The sequence below is a fragment of the Solanum stenotomum genome, chromosome 1 (genome assembly GCF_019186545.1).
Source record: "Solanum stenotomum isolate F172 chromosome 1, ASM1918654v1, whole genome shotgun sequence".
NCBI classification, from domain to species: Eukaryota; Viridiplantae; Streptophyta; class Magnoliopsida; order Solanales; family Solanaceae; genus Solanum; species Solanum stenotomum.
The window spans coordinates 24,872,552-24,885,273 of record NC_064282.1 but is presented as its reverse complement, the minus strand read 5'-3'; the positions used below and the strand labels follow the sequence as shown (position 1 = coordinate 24,885,273).

At 31.9% G+C, this 12,722-nt stretch overlaps 1 pseudogene; it reads left to right on the top strand.

The window, feature by feature from the left end:
- Positions 1-5,712: 5,712 nt before the first annotated feature.
- LOC125866587 (protein FAR1-RELATED SEQUENCE 5-like) lies at positions 5,713-6,899 on the top strand (annotated as a pseudogene).
- The last annotated feature ends 5,823 nt before the right edge of the window (positions 6,900-12,722 follow it).

The window sequence follows — 12,722 nt, the reverse complement described above, 5'->3', positions numbered from 1 at the left end:
ATATAGAAATATACAATTAGAATAACTGCGTACAATTACGAATTTATACAAATATGGGTACAACTATGGATCTAAATTGAATATGTTTTTTTAGAGTAATACGAATTCTGAAATTATGCAAATATGATAAAATTTGAAATAACGAATTTGTACAAACACAAACATCTTAACTTTAAACAGTTATGCAAATTATACTATACAAATTTCAAAAATTATGCGTTTATATAACTCGACTTAATTGATGTATTCCTATCAATATTGAAATGTTTCAAATGTCCATTACCTCTCTTTATCTCTGCTATTAATTTTATTTTATAAAAATATATTTATAGTCTTCAGTTTTTTAATTATGGACGAGATATCTACCTATGTTGCAAATTAAAACAGTAAAAAAAAAACACTCAGACACTCATATTTTTAGAAGAATCTTGTGTAAGAGACTGATATATGAATCTTGAAGTAATAACCTTAGCAATACTTTTTAATTACGATATACTGAAAAGGTGTATGAATTTTGTCTGAAATGTTGATAAACTTATTTTTGGATGCTTGCATTAGTAATTAACTGTAACACCCTAGAAATTTTTTGAATTAAGACTCGAACCATTTTTCGTGGTGAGTAGGATTTTTTTGAGGAATTAAAAATTTCTTAAGTGTTAAGGTCACTAGATATAGCACCTTGAATTCCAAAAAGAATTAAATTCGAAATAGCAAAATCTGAAATTTTGCAAGTTAAGCTAAGCATGAGTTTTGGGTCTACTTCAAAAGACCATAACTCATAGCTCAGGATGAGTTAGGTGTGCTACCACATACTGTAGGAAAGATCTTTGCATTATCTTTCCAACGCCACCGAGTTTTCTCAGTTTTGAGTTCGTATGAGGAATATATGTCCATTCGAAGTTGGGTTGTCTAGATAAGGAAAGTCAAAACCGAATTTTAGAGGGGTATTTTAGTCTTTTCCTTACCCAATCAGATTTAATTCGTTTTTAGTAATATTTTAGGGGTCTAATCTGATTAGGTTCAGTTTTATAATCTTAGTTTACGCCTAGGGTTTTAGTTGAGAGTTCAAGAAGAAAAGAAGAAGAGAGAAGAGGAGAAAAGAGGAAAGGATGAAGGCGTTCGTCCACGTTCTTGAGAGTTGTTGCGGATTGTCGCCATGGGTTTGATCCCTAAGAGGTATGTAAACTTCCATAGTGTTGGGTTTGTTCACCCACACGCCAAACATATTATTTTCAGCGAAATTTCATTCTCAAAAAGTTGAAGGATTTAAGTTCTTGATAGGTGTTCTTGAAGTTCATTCTAAATCTTGTTTTGTTGGTATTTTGATGATTTCTTGAGATGAAAGTGATTGTTTTGAGTGGATTAGTGTGTACACTTAGGTTGGGTAATTGAATCTAAGGAAAATTTGAAAAAAGAAAGCGATTAAAAGCGATTTAGGATCAGAAAACGAGAGGCGAAATTCGTCGAAACTTTGCCTGGGGAGAGGCTGACACGATTTAGGATCGTTCTTCCGATCATTTTGAGAGAGTCCCTTTGAGTTCTTTTGAGGAGTCTTCTACAATTTCTAGTAACTTGTTTCAAGACTCAAGTAAGTGAGCATGAGAGTGAGGAAAATGTATTCATGAGTTTATACTATCACTTAGATCCTTCATATAATGAACCATAACTCTTGAATTCATAATTCACATTCAAGAGAGAGTTAAGAGTAGAGTTCAAGAAAGTCTTTGAGTTCGATTGTGAACCCTTTGAGATCAACTATTGATTTGAACTAAGTTATAAGGAAGTAAGTAAGAGAATGAGAAGAGTAGTATACATGAGTTCCATAATGTTATGTAGACCTACAAGTCAAGTCGTTCATTGCCCATAAATTCCGCACGAACTCCAGAAGTTAAGTATCTATAAGAGGAGCAATATCTTTATGTCCTAAGTCTTAAGTATTGAGTTTCTAACCCATTTGAGGTTATATTCCTAATCATGAGACTATTATATGTTACCCATGAAGTCCTTGAGTTGGGTTATTCATGTCCATAATTCTGCATGAACCCTATCAGTCGAGCAATCTTGAGATGAAAAATATCTTTGAGTCCTTGAGTTGAGTAGTTCATGTTCATAATTCCGCATGAACCCTCTGAGTTGAGCATTCTTGAAGTGAGTAGTATCATTGAAGTTCTTGAGTTCCAAGTATTGAGTTTTATCTATGGTTACTGAAAACCTTGCATTGAGTCGTTCACGTCCATAATTCGGCATGAACCACATTTTAAGAAGTCTTTTACAAATGTTTTAACTTTGTTTTAAGACTTAAGTTTTGAGTTCAGTAAAGAGTAAAGTTAAAGTTCTTTTCTTCAAAAAGTATATGGGGACTATGTATTCCCAAGGAGATTTAACATGTTTTCACATTTAAATAAGAAAGGAAACTGAGATTTCCAAAGAGCCTTCGGGCTAGTTTTCAAAAAAGAGTAATCGCTTTCTAAATGAAGCAAGAGAGGAAACTGAGATTTCCAAGATAGCTTTTGAGCTAAGTTTTTTAGCACTAATCTCAAATCACAGAGAAATATGTTTTTTACAAACATATGAGCTAAGTATATTTTGGGAGTAGTATTGAGCACCGATATGGGGATGCGAGTTCAAATAACTCAAGTCTCCATAAACCATGTAGCCATCATGGGCAAAAAAAGGATCATACTTTTTAGATGATTCTTTAGTGCTTTTTAGCATAGACTAGTGGATCCACTTACTAGTTCAAGTTCTATATCGATGGCAAGGTATAGGACGATCATTGGCAACGTGAGGTAAAATATTGTACCATCACTTAGTCTCATAGTGATGGTTGTCGGTTAGAGAATCTCCCACGTAAGTTATTGTATTCTTATATACAGAGTTAATTGTATTTTTACATACATTTTAGAGTTATGTTGTATCATTGCATACACACAGAGTTGACAATATGTTTTTAAACAATTTGTTTCTTTATATTGCTCTTGTTTTAAATTGTTTTATATTGAAATGAGTTCAGTCATAATGAGTTGAGTATCCAGAGTTGAGTACCCAGAGTCGAATATCATATCTTTGAGTTAAGTATCTAATCTTTAAGTTGAGTATCTTATCCTTGAATACTTCTGAGTTGAGTAAGTTGAGTAGTTTTGAATTCCTTGAGTTGAGTAAGTTTGAGAAGAGGTAAGTATGTTTCCTTTTTATCAAGGTTCAAGCTTATGTTTATGCTTTAGAATTCCTCTTACATTACATTACACGTACTGAGCCATTTGGCCTGCATCTTCTCATGATGCAGACACAGGTATTCAAAATCATCAACATGAGCTTCGTTGATACATTCGAGAGTTTGAGTTAGCTATAGTGAGCACCCTTGCTTTTGGAGGATTTCATTTACCTTTCAGTTATATCAGTTGTTAGAATGTCGTGGGTCTTGTCCCGACTTCCATCTTTATCAGTTAGAGACTTCATATATAGTCAGTATAGTTGAGAAGTCTGTATTATTCATTTATAGTCTTTAAATGTTTTAAAGACTTAAGTGTCTATTTATGGCGAGTTGAATATATTATTTTTATTCTAAGTTGTTCATTTGAGTTAAAGTTTTGAAAAATTGAGTTTATTTGAATTTTATTCAGTTTTAAGCTTTTGCATGCTTAAGTTAGTCTTTCGCTTGTAGTCAGCCAGGATGAGGGTTCGCTTGGGGACCAGCAATGGTTCTTAAGTGTCGGCCACGTCGTCCAGGGTGTAGACTTGGGTCGTGACATTAACTGGTTCATAGATAATGATTTTGATTGGATACTTGCAAAATGCAAAATTATTGGCTAGATTTGAGAGATTTTCGATGTGACAAGTCCTTGTTCGAAGGCAACATTTGAATTGATTTGAAGTCTTGTAAATGGGCTTCTTCAACGAAAATATAGTCAAGTGTCTTGATTTTACATGAACATTTCACTTTTTTTATTTTATATTAAAAGTTTCACGAGGAATTGAAATCTTTCGATTAGGTTGTTAGTATCTTTACTATAGAAGGTAAAGTATATATATCTGAAATTTGATAGTGGCATTGGAAAAAAAACACAAAAATTTGTGATTGAACTTTAAACTTATATAATATATGTAAGTATATCATTAAATTGCCTCCTGAACTTGACTGCAAAACTTACTTTAATACTTTAACTACACGGGCGTTCAAATACCCCCCTAAACAACTTTCAAGTGAATTAAATACCCCTTAATAGCTGATGTGGCAAATAAAAAAAAAGAATAGCGCATTAAAAATTAAAAATTAAAAATTAAAGAAAAAAAAATAATTGGGCTACTTTTATTTTCTCTTCAGCCAATAAGAATTTTTCTCTTCATCTTCCTCACACCCCACCACCCCTATCCACCAACAACCCTAGTCATTTTTCTTCCTCACACCCCACCACCCGTTGCCATCCTTAGCCACCACCTGCACCACTTCCTCATTTTCTTTTTCGAACTCTTCACTTTCGTTTTCTTTCTTCGAAATTCTTCACCCCCACCCTATTTCTCCTTCTTCGAACCCTCCATCCACACCCTTCTTTCTCTTTTTTCCGAACTCCACTATCTCAGCCACCACCTATCTCATCCCTTTCTTCTTCTTCGATGATGAACTTCTTTCTCCTTCTTCGGACTACTCATACACTCATTTATTTTTCATCACTAAATGAAAATAATTTCAAATTATTCTCACTTATTCTTTAGATGTGACGAACAACGAAAAAAATGAAAAAAAAAACCAACAACTTATTCTTGCTTCAAGATCACTACTTATGAAGGTGTTTATTGATTTGATGAACTTAAAACTCTTTTTAGTGAAAAAATTATAATTTTTTCATCTCAAATTAAATTTTTAGTTGTAATGAATTTTTTTATCATGGTAGAGGCCCAACCAACCAAAGTTGTGTGAGGCTCCATTCATTTTTTGACACGTGAATTGTGGGCCAATATGTGTACTTTGCAAATGAAATCAAATGAAACAAAATTAAAATAAAGATAAACTTTTATATAGTACAACAAAAATGGAGGGAAAGAGAGTACTATTTTCCCTCCTTAATTAGAATCTTTGCCTATCATATCTAAACCAAACAAAGTAAAAGCTCTAAAACAAAAATACACCATTATTGCTCTAAAACAAAAATACACCATTGTTGATCTTTTACTCTTCAGAGACATTCAAATTTTATTCAAGTAAAGTTACAAAATATATAGATCTATGAATTTGTTTCTTTTACTCTCTTTGTTTCTCAATATTCATTATATTTGTACAATGATATTTTCTTACTAAAATTTTAAATAAAATGAGAAGTTGTTTATTAATAATCCTCATTATACATATATATAAATATATTTTATACACATCTTGAAAGCAAAATATTGCATTAGTTGTGCAAAATGCTCAAGATTGTGTGACATAATTATCTATGTAAACTTTTGTGTATCATTCATTGTTGTCATAAATGATCTTTATGCTTGGTAGAAAGTTCCTGCCAATATAAGATATTACTTAGTATTGATAATTTCAAGAAATTTTGCATTCAAATTTAATGGTGATCACATATTTTAAATTAAATCTGAAATAAATTGTATAGTAAAACAAAAGGCATGTATTAATATTTTTATGTGCTAAGGTAATATTTGAAAAATACAATTTTTAATGATATAATTTGTTTCTTTTGCAGATTCTGCTTCAAAATTTAAAAAATGGAGGACGTACATGTTGATAAAGAGCCCGAGGATGCACATGTTGATAAAGGGTCTTCTCTTCAAGAAGGTAATACATTTCATTTGTATGATACTTTCTTAATTCGAGTATGAAGGTTCTCTATTAAATAAATTCTATCTATATTTTTTTTTATCTATTTCTTAAGTTTTGATACTCAGAAATTAAAATTATTATTGTAGATTCCAACGTTAACAATAACAAATATTCTACAAGAGCAAATAATGTTTATAACATTAGTAAGAACTTTGCTTTGGAGATTGGTATGAAATTTAATTCTGAAGAAGAATCATACAATGCATATAATTCATATGCTCTGGCAAAAGGTTTCGGTAGTCGAAAAAGTGCAAAGACTTACAACATAAATAAAGAAGTAACAAGACGGTTATTTCTTTGTTCTTGTGAAGGAAAATCTGATAAGCTTTCCTTTTTTCAAGAAAAAAAGCGACAAAGATTAGAATATAGATGTGGTTGTACGGCTCATATAAAATTTTAAAATTTCAAATGAGATATGAGAAGTATGTGATTCAATGATATGCATAGTCATCCCATGATAGAAGATAATTTGAAATATTTCATACAATTGGGTCGTAAGCTTACAAGTGCTACGAAAAGTATTCTTGGTTCTATGGTGGATGCCCGTATTCGTACAAAAAAAGTGGTTTGATACCTTCATAATGAAGCTGATGGAATTGAAAATGCGGGATTTATTGAACAAGATGCTCATAACTTTATACAAGCACATAAGAGGAATATGATTAGTAGTGGAGATGCTCAAACCATGATAAATCATTTTATGCATTTACAATCAGAGGATTCAAACTTCATTTATTCTTTTCAAGTTGATGAAGATGGTAGATTGTGTAATTTCTTTTGGAGAGATAGTATATCTAAATTGCACTACGAGCGTTTTGGGGATGTGATGATTTTTGACACTACTTATCGTACAAATATATATGACATGATTTGTGCTCTATTTGTTGGTGTGAATAACCATTGGAAAAATACTTTCTTTGGATGTGCATTTTTATGCAATGAAATAAGTTGTTCTTTTGTTTGGCTTTTTCAAACATTTTTGAAAGCAATGGGAGGAAAAACACCAAAAACAATCTTTACTGATCAAACTCTTGACATAGCTTTTGCTATTAAGGAATTGAACATGTCATAGATTGTGTGAATGGCACATTGATAGAAATGCTCAAAAAAATATACCACAACTTTACTTAAATCAGGATTTCGATACTGCTTTGATACTCTCTTGTGGAGGTGCAATTTAGAATCAGAATTTGAGTTAGTATGGAAAAAAATGATAGATGATTGGAATTGTGCAAGTAATATTTGGCTTTAAAAGTTGTATGATCTGAAAAAAAAATGATGTCATGTATTTAACCATTCTACTTTCTCAACAGATATCAAATCGACCCAAAGAAGTGAGAGCACAAATAGAGTCTTCACTGAAATGTCATGCAAGACAATGAGTATAACGGAGTTTGTAAAGAATTGTGAGCAACGGACAATTGAAATGCGTCATATTAAAGCTATAGAGAATTATAAATCTCGGGGTGATCCTTAAATTTTCATTAAAGATTGTGGGATATTAAAGCATGCTGCTAGGGTGTACACCAGGAGAATTTACACAAGATTTCAACATGAATTTCTATAAGGGACAACCAAAAGAGTAATCAATGTTGAAACTGAATGGAGTCTAACAAAATATACAATTTTAAAGGGTGAAAGTGAGACTAAAATTGTCCAGTTCAATGCTCTTGACAATTCTATTATTTGTAGTTGTCATATGTTTGATTCCATGGGTTGGTTATGTTGTCACGCACTAAAAATTTTGTTCTTTGACTTAAATTTTTCTTCTATTCCTGAGAAATACATTTTGAAAAGATGGTCTAAGAATGCTAAGTATGATAATGAATTTGCAGAGTACACCAAAAAGAAGGGAACAACAAAATCTTCTATGGCAATTCGTTTGAACGGATTAATGAAAGAAGCATTTATTGTCATGACTTTAGCTGCAAATGATATAGATTCGGAAGAAATTGCTAGAAGGTATTTGTACCAAGCAAGAGTTTAGATTACTAAGCATTAAAGTGAATTGTATGGTGGAAATTGTGACAAAAACAGACACAAATTTGATTCATATGTTGATCCTTTTATTGGGGCTAAAGATCGAATTTTGGATCCAATTAAGAAAAAAAAGAAGGAAAATGGATATTCAAGAATGAAGCCAAAAGGGTGAGAAGAAAAAGAAAAAGACATCACAGGTGACATTCAAAAGCAAAGCAGGACAAAAACATGTACATGAAAAAACAATGAATTTTGACATACGATTGCTTCAATGCAACAAATACAACATGAATCTATGGGATTGAGTTTTGAGGTTTGTTCTCTCTTTAACAAATTAAATAATTTTTTCATTGTTTGTTATTATATTCATACATTTACTAATCTTGATATGTTTTTTTTTTATATCAAATATGCAGTTACATGGAGATTCATCCAATATTTTTCCTCAATTTTTGACTCAAAATCTGAATTCACAATCTAAAGCTTGCAATTTGCATGCAGAGTCAACAATCAAACAAACAGATATTTGAAGAAAATTCAATTTGTTCTTCGGTGCAGATCTTAATTTTTGATATTTGAAGCATTAAAAATCAATGCAACAAATATTTTTTTTGTATTTTGACATTACAAGTGACATGCAAATCAAGAAAATTCATAGAGATCTATTGTCAAACATATATATATGTAATATGTTTTTGTTAATTTAATTGTGTTGATAGTATTAAAAAGTTCAAGAAAGATGAAGAATTCGTACATGAAAATCATATATAGATAAAAATCGTAGAAGAAGCTTTAAGGATAATCATCCATATCTTCACCCATTTTAAAAATCGTAGAAGAAGCTTTAAGGATAATCATCCATATCTTCACCCATTTTTTTTAATTCTCCTTTAGCATCAACGATAGTGTCAAGCAGCAATAATTTTTTGAGATCAACAACATTGTCTCAAAAAATTGAACACTAAATCTTCAATATAACTTGATATTAATGAAATTTCCGATCTAGAAGAAAGAACAAGAAGAAATTATTTGAATGTTAATCTTCTTTCTCCTTTGAAGAAGAGAAAAATAAACCCAGCTTGAATGCTAAACTTCTTTCTCCCTTGAAGAAGAGAAAAATAAACCCAGAACCTTGTCTCATCTTCTCTCTCTTAGATTTAAATGAACATTTAATATATGTAGACCCCACTATTTACTTTTGATATTTTTAGGCCTTTATTTTAAGAAAGGGTCCACAATCCACGTGTCAAAAAATAGATAGAGCCTCACACAACTCTGGTTGATTGGGCCTCTACCATGATACAAATTTTCAATTGTAACTATGTATTTACTTTGATAATGTGCCTTAAAGATTGAATGTTTTTAGTGAAAATGGTCTTGAGAATTTTGGATATGTGGAACTGATCTTTCTTGAGAATTTTTTACTTTTTATTTTTCTTTTTTTATAATCTTGGGATTAATTTCTTTTCTTTTTTCCTTTCTAAAATTGTGAATTAAGAAAACAAAAAAAGAATAAAAAATTCAAAATTTAAATAATTATCAATGTGGCACTGATGTGATAGTGATGTGATACTGACATGTTGATGACATGACGCGTGTGGAATGCACTTGCCATTGTGAGACTGGTCTTATAAGCTTAGAGTGGATTTAAATTCACTTGAAATGAAATTAGGGGGGTAAATATTTATTATTTTAATTACTTTGTGGAATGAGTGCTATATATTTCTTGCCGCTATGTATTGACATTTTAGATTTGATGTGTGTTATCCCAAATTTTATTCTTTAGTTCTTTGGTAAATCTAAGTACTAAACATTTTCCTCAAGTCATATCTCATGATTTTCCGATGATCAGAAACTCAACTAATAGTTATCATTAGGAGCGGATCTATGTGTACGGATAGGGTGCTACAACACCCAGTAACCTCGATTAAAACTTTGTATATATATGCGTGGTATGACAAATCTATTATATATTATGCTTGCCACTCACTAACCCAAATGGCAAATGGTGTAATTGGCCAAAGACTTTATGTTGTTAAAGACCCTTGAAAACTTTAAGAAACTTTGCTTTGACTTGCTTCATTAACTTTTAGACTTTGACTTTTAACTTTTTTGACTTTGAACTTAACTTTCCTTGAATTGAATTATGGATTCAAGGTTCATGATTTCATGTTTATGGATGATTTCATGGTGTTTAGATGTACTTTAGAGTGTTGGAATTGACTAGGAAACATAGGTACATCACTTAGAAACTAGTACGAAAAGATGGGGGAAGAATGAGGTGAACTGGCGTCCTTGGCGCTCTGAGAGGCGTGGGGAGCCAGAGCACAAACTTCAGAGTTGAAGTTGTGGCGCGTCGCCCCAGAGGCCAAACTTCAGACTCTGAAGTGGGGCGCTCTGAGAGGCGCGTCGCCCCAACCCCTTGCCTAGCAAACTCCGACTTTTCTCCTTCGTTTTTCATCTCTAAACCCTCTAAACTTCTATGGTTCTTTCCCCAAACACTTGGGATCATTAGTTCCCTCAATACCCAATAGATTTAACTCGAAAAACAACCCGGAAACACAAATCAAATCAACACTGGGCATTCAACAATCAACCAACAAGAATTTAACAATGTTCTTCAAGAACTTCACTTCTTAACATGTAAACAACTCCAAATCGCTGAATTGAAACAAGTTGGTGTGTGGTTGAACTAACCCAACACGAAAAGATCTCACATACCTTAATAGGGATCACCCCGACAAATTCCACTCCAAACGTTTGACGTTCTTGGCGAAATCTTGGTTTTTCTCCCTTTATTTCTTTTTTCCTCTTTTCTCCAAGCCCTAGTGTGTGAATTTAATTTTTCTAATCTGACAAAAATAAGTTTTTACCCCAATAAATCCCTAAAACGAATTAGGAAATAAATTAGAGAAAAGACTACTTTGCCCTTCCTTAATTCCGGATTGGGACTTTCCTCAATCTAACAACCCAACTTCCGAAAGGCATATCTCACTCATATGATGTCGAAATTGCGCAAACTTGGCGGCGTTGGAAAGATATCTCCAAGGTCTTTCCAACCATATAAAGAGCTGCTTCTAAATCATCCTGAGCTAGGATTTATGGCCATTTGAAAATGGCCAAAACTCACTTTATTAACTTAGACAAAATTTCCAGATTTCCTTATTCTTTCCAAAAATCAATATTTTCATATTTTAAACTCTTTATAGTCGTTTCTAGGTGCGAGATGACAATTGAAAAGATTCTGGCAATATATGAGAACGATTCATCACCATCTTCGCGTATTAAAACAAGAATTTACACTATGCTTGCTCTTTCTGCGTATTCAACATCACCCTTATCATTCCTCAAACTAAAGGCATAGGAATTGAGACCCGAATTTCCCCGAGAAGCTTCATCTATATTGTATTTCACCCACCCATTTGGTGGGAATTTCCATAAGACTCTTTTTACCCTCATTTTAGGTCTGTAATTTGTCTATTTTATCAGCATATCAGATGAATTAACAAGACAGGACATACAAGGGTTCTTTAGTCTTACCAGCATATACATATTTCTAGTGACATTGTGAATAATTCGTGCTACTGATATTTTCTTCCCTTATTACAAAGCTGGGTAAAGCTCTAAAGAAAGGTCTCATATTCTTTCCAACATTTGTCCCCCCACCATAACATTATTCTTTCCTTAATTGAAGTCCCTCTATGTTTAGACTTGCAAAAGAGCAAAAATAGGCCCTGGTCATGTTATCGAGAAACTACCTCTTGTTTCTCAATAAAATCTGTTTGGCACTATATCAGACATAAGGAAGAGCAGAACAAAACTTACAAGTGGATGTAGGCAAAGAGTATTCCTTTTTAAATGTCTTTCATAATTTGGAGATTGTGGAAATTTAAAATCCATGATGATAGAATGAGAAGATGGGATCTAGAGGGCCCATCCAAATGTTGGTGTTATGAAAAACCTCAACAAGAGACACTAGCTCATGTGTTTCTAAGATCTGATTCAGCTAACGAGACTTAGTCCTATACTTTGTTGACATCTATTTACCCAAACATTTTAGACAAAATATCATGCAAATCTGTACTTATCGATTGTATAGGCTGGTATAGACAAGTTAGTCCAAACATCAATGAATTTATATTATCTTGTGGTGCAAGAAAATATTCAAAGAAAAAAAAAATTGTCCAAAGAACTAGAGGAGGAAGTAAGTATTTTGATATAGCGTATTGAGAAATTTAAAATTGTTGAGGCAAATATAATGATCATAGTTGAAAGAAATACAAAGTGAACATGTAAAAAAATATTTGTTTAATGTTTTTATTATTGACGTATATTTTGATGTTGTACTTATTGTCTAATTTATACTCATAATTTTGTCAGAAATTTCTTTTGCACACATGAATTTTGCGCTTAATGCAGGTACTATCTCTTTATCATTTAGTATATAAACATCAACGTAACTACCAATCAAATATTTTATCATCTTCATCAATAGAATTGTCACTGTGAAATGAAATATTGCATTCTGCTATTGATTCACTTGTAATATTGCATTCTACAAAATCAATCATATTTAACACCATAATGTAATGCAATATTCTATTCTACATTGATACTTCTATTGATGAAGAGGATAAAGATAATTGATTGAAAAATGGTGTTTATATGGTAAATTATGTTGAAGTGTAAGATTCATGGGTGCGAAAAAAAATTTCTTTCAAAATTAAGAGTAATGAGTTAGACAATAAGTACAGTACCAAAATATATGCCAAGGATAGAAATATTAAATAAATATTATAATCACTTATCTGTTCATTTAGTACTTTTTCTTAACTGTGATACAAGAGTTATTCTATCTGTCTCAATAATTTTAAGTTTTTCAATACATTGTTTCAAAATATTTTCTTCCTCCTTC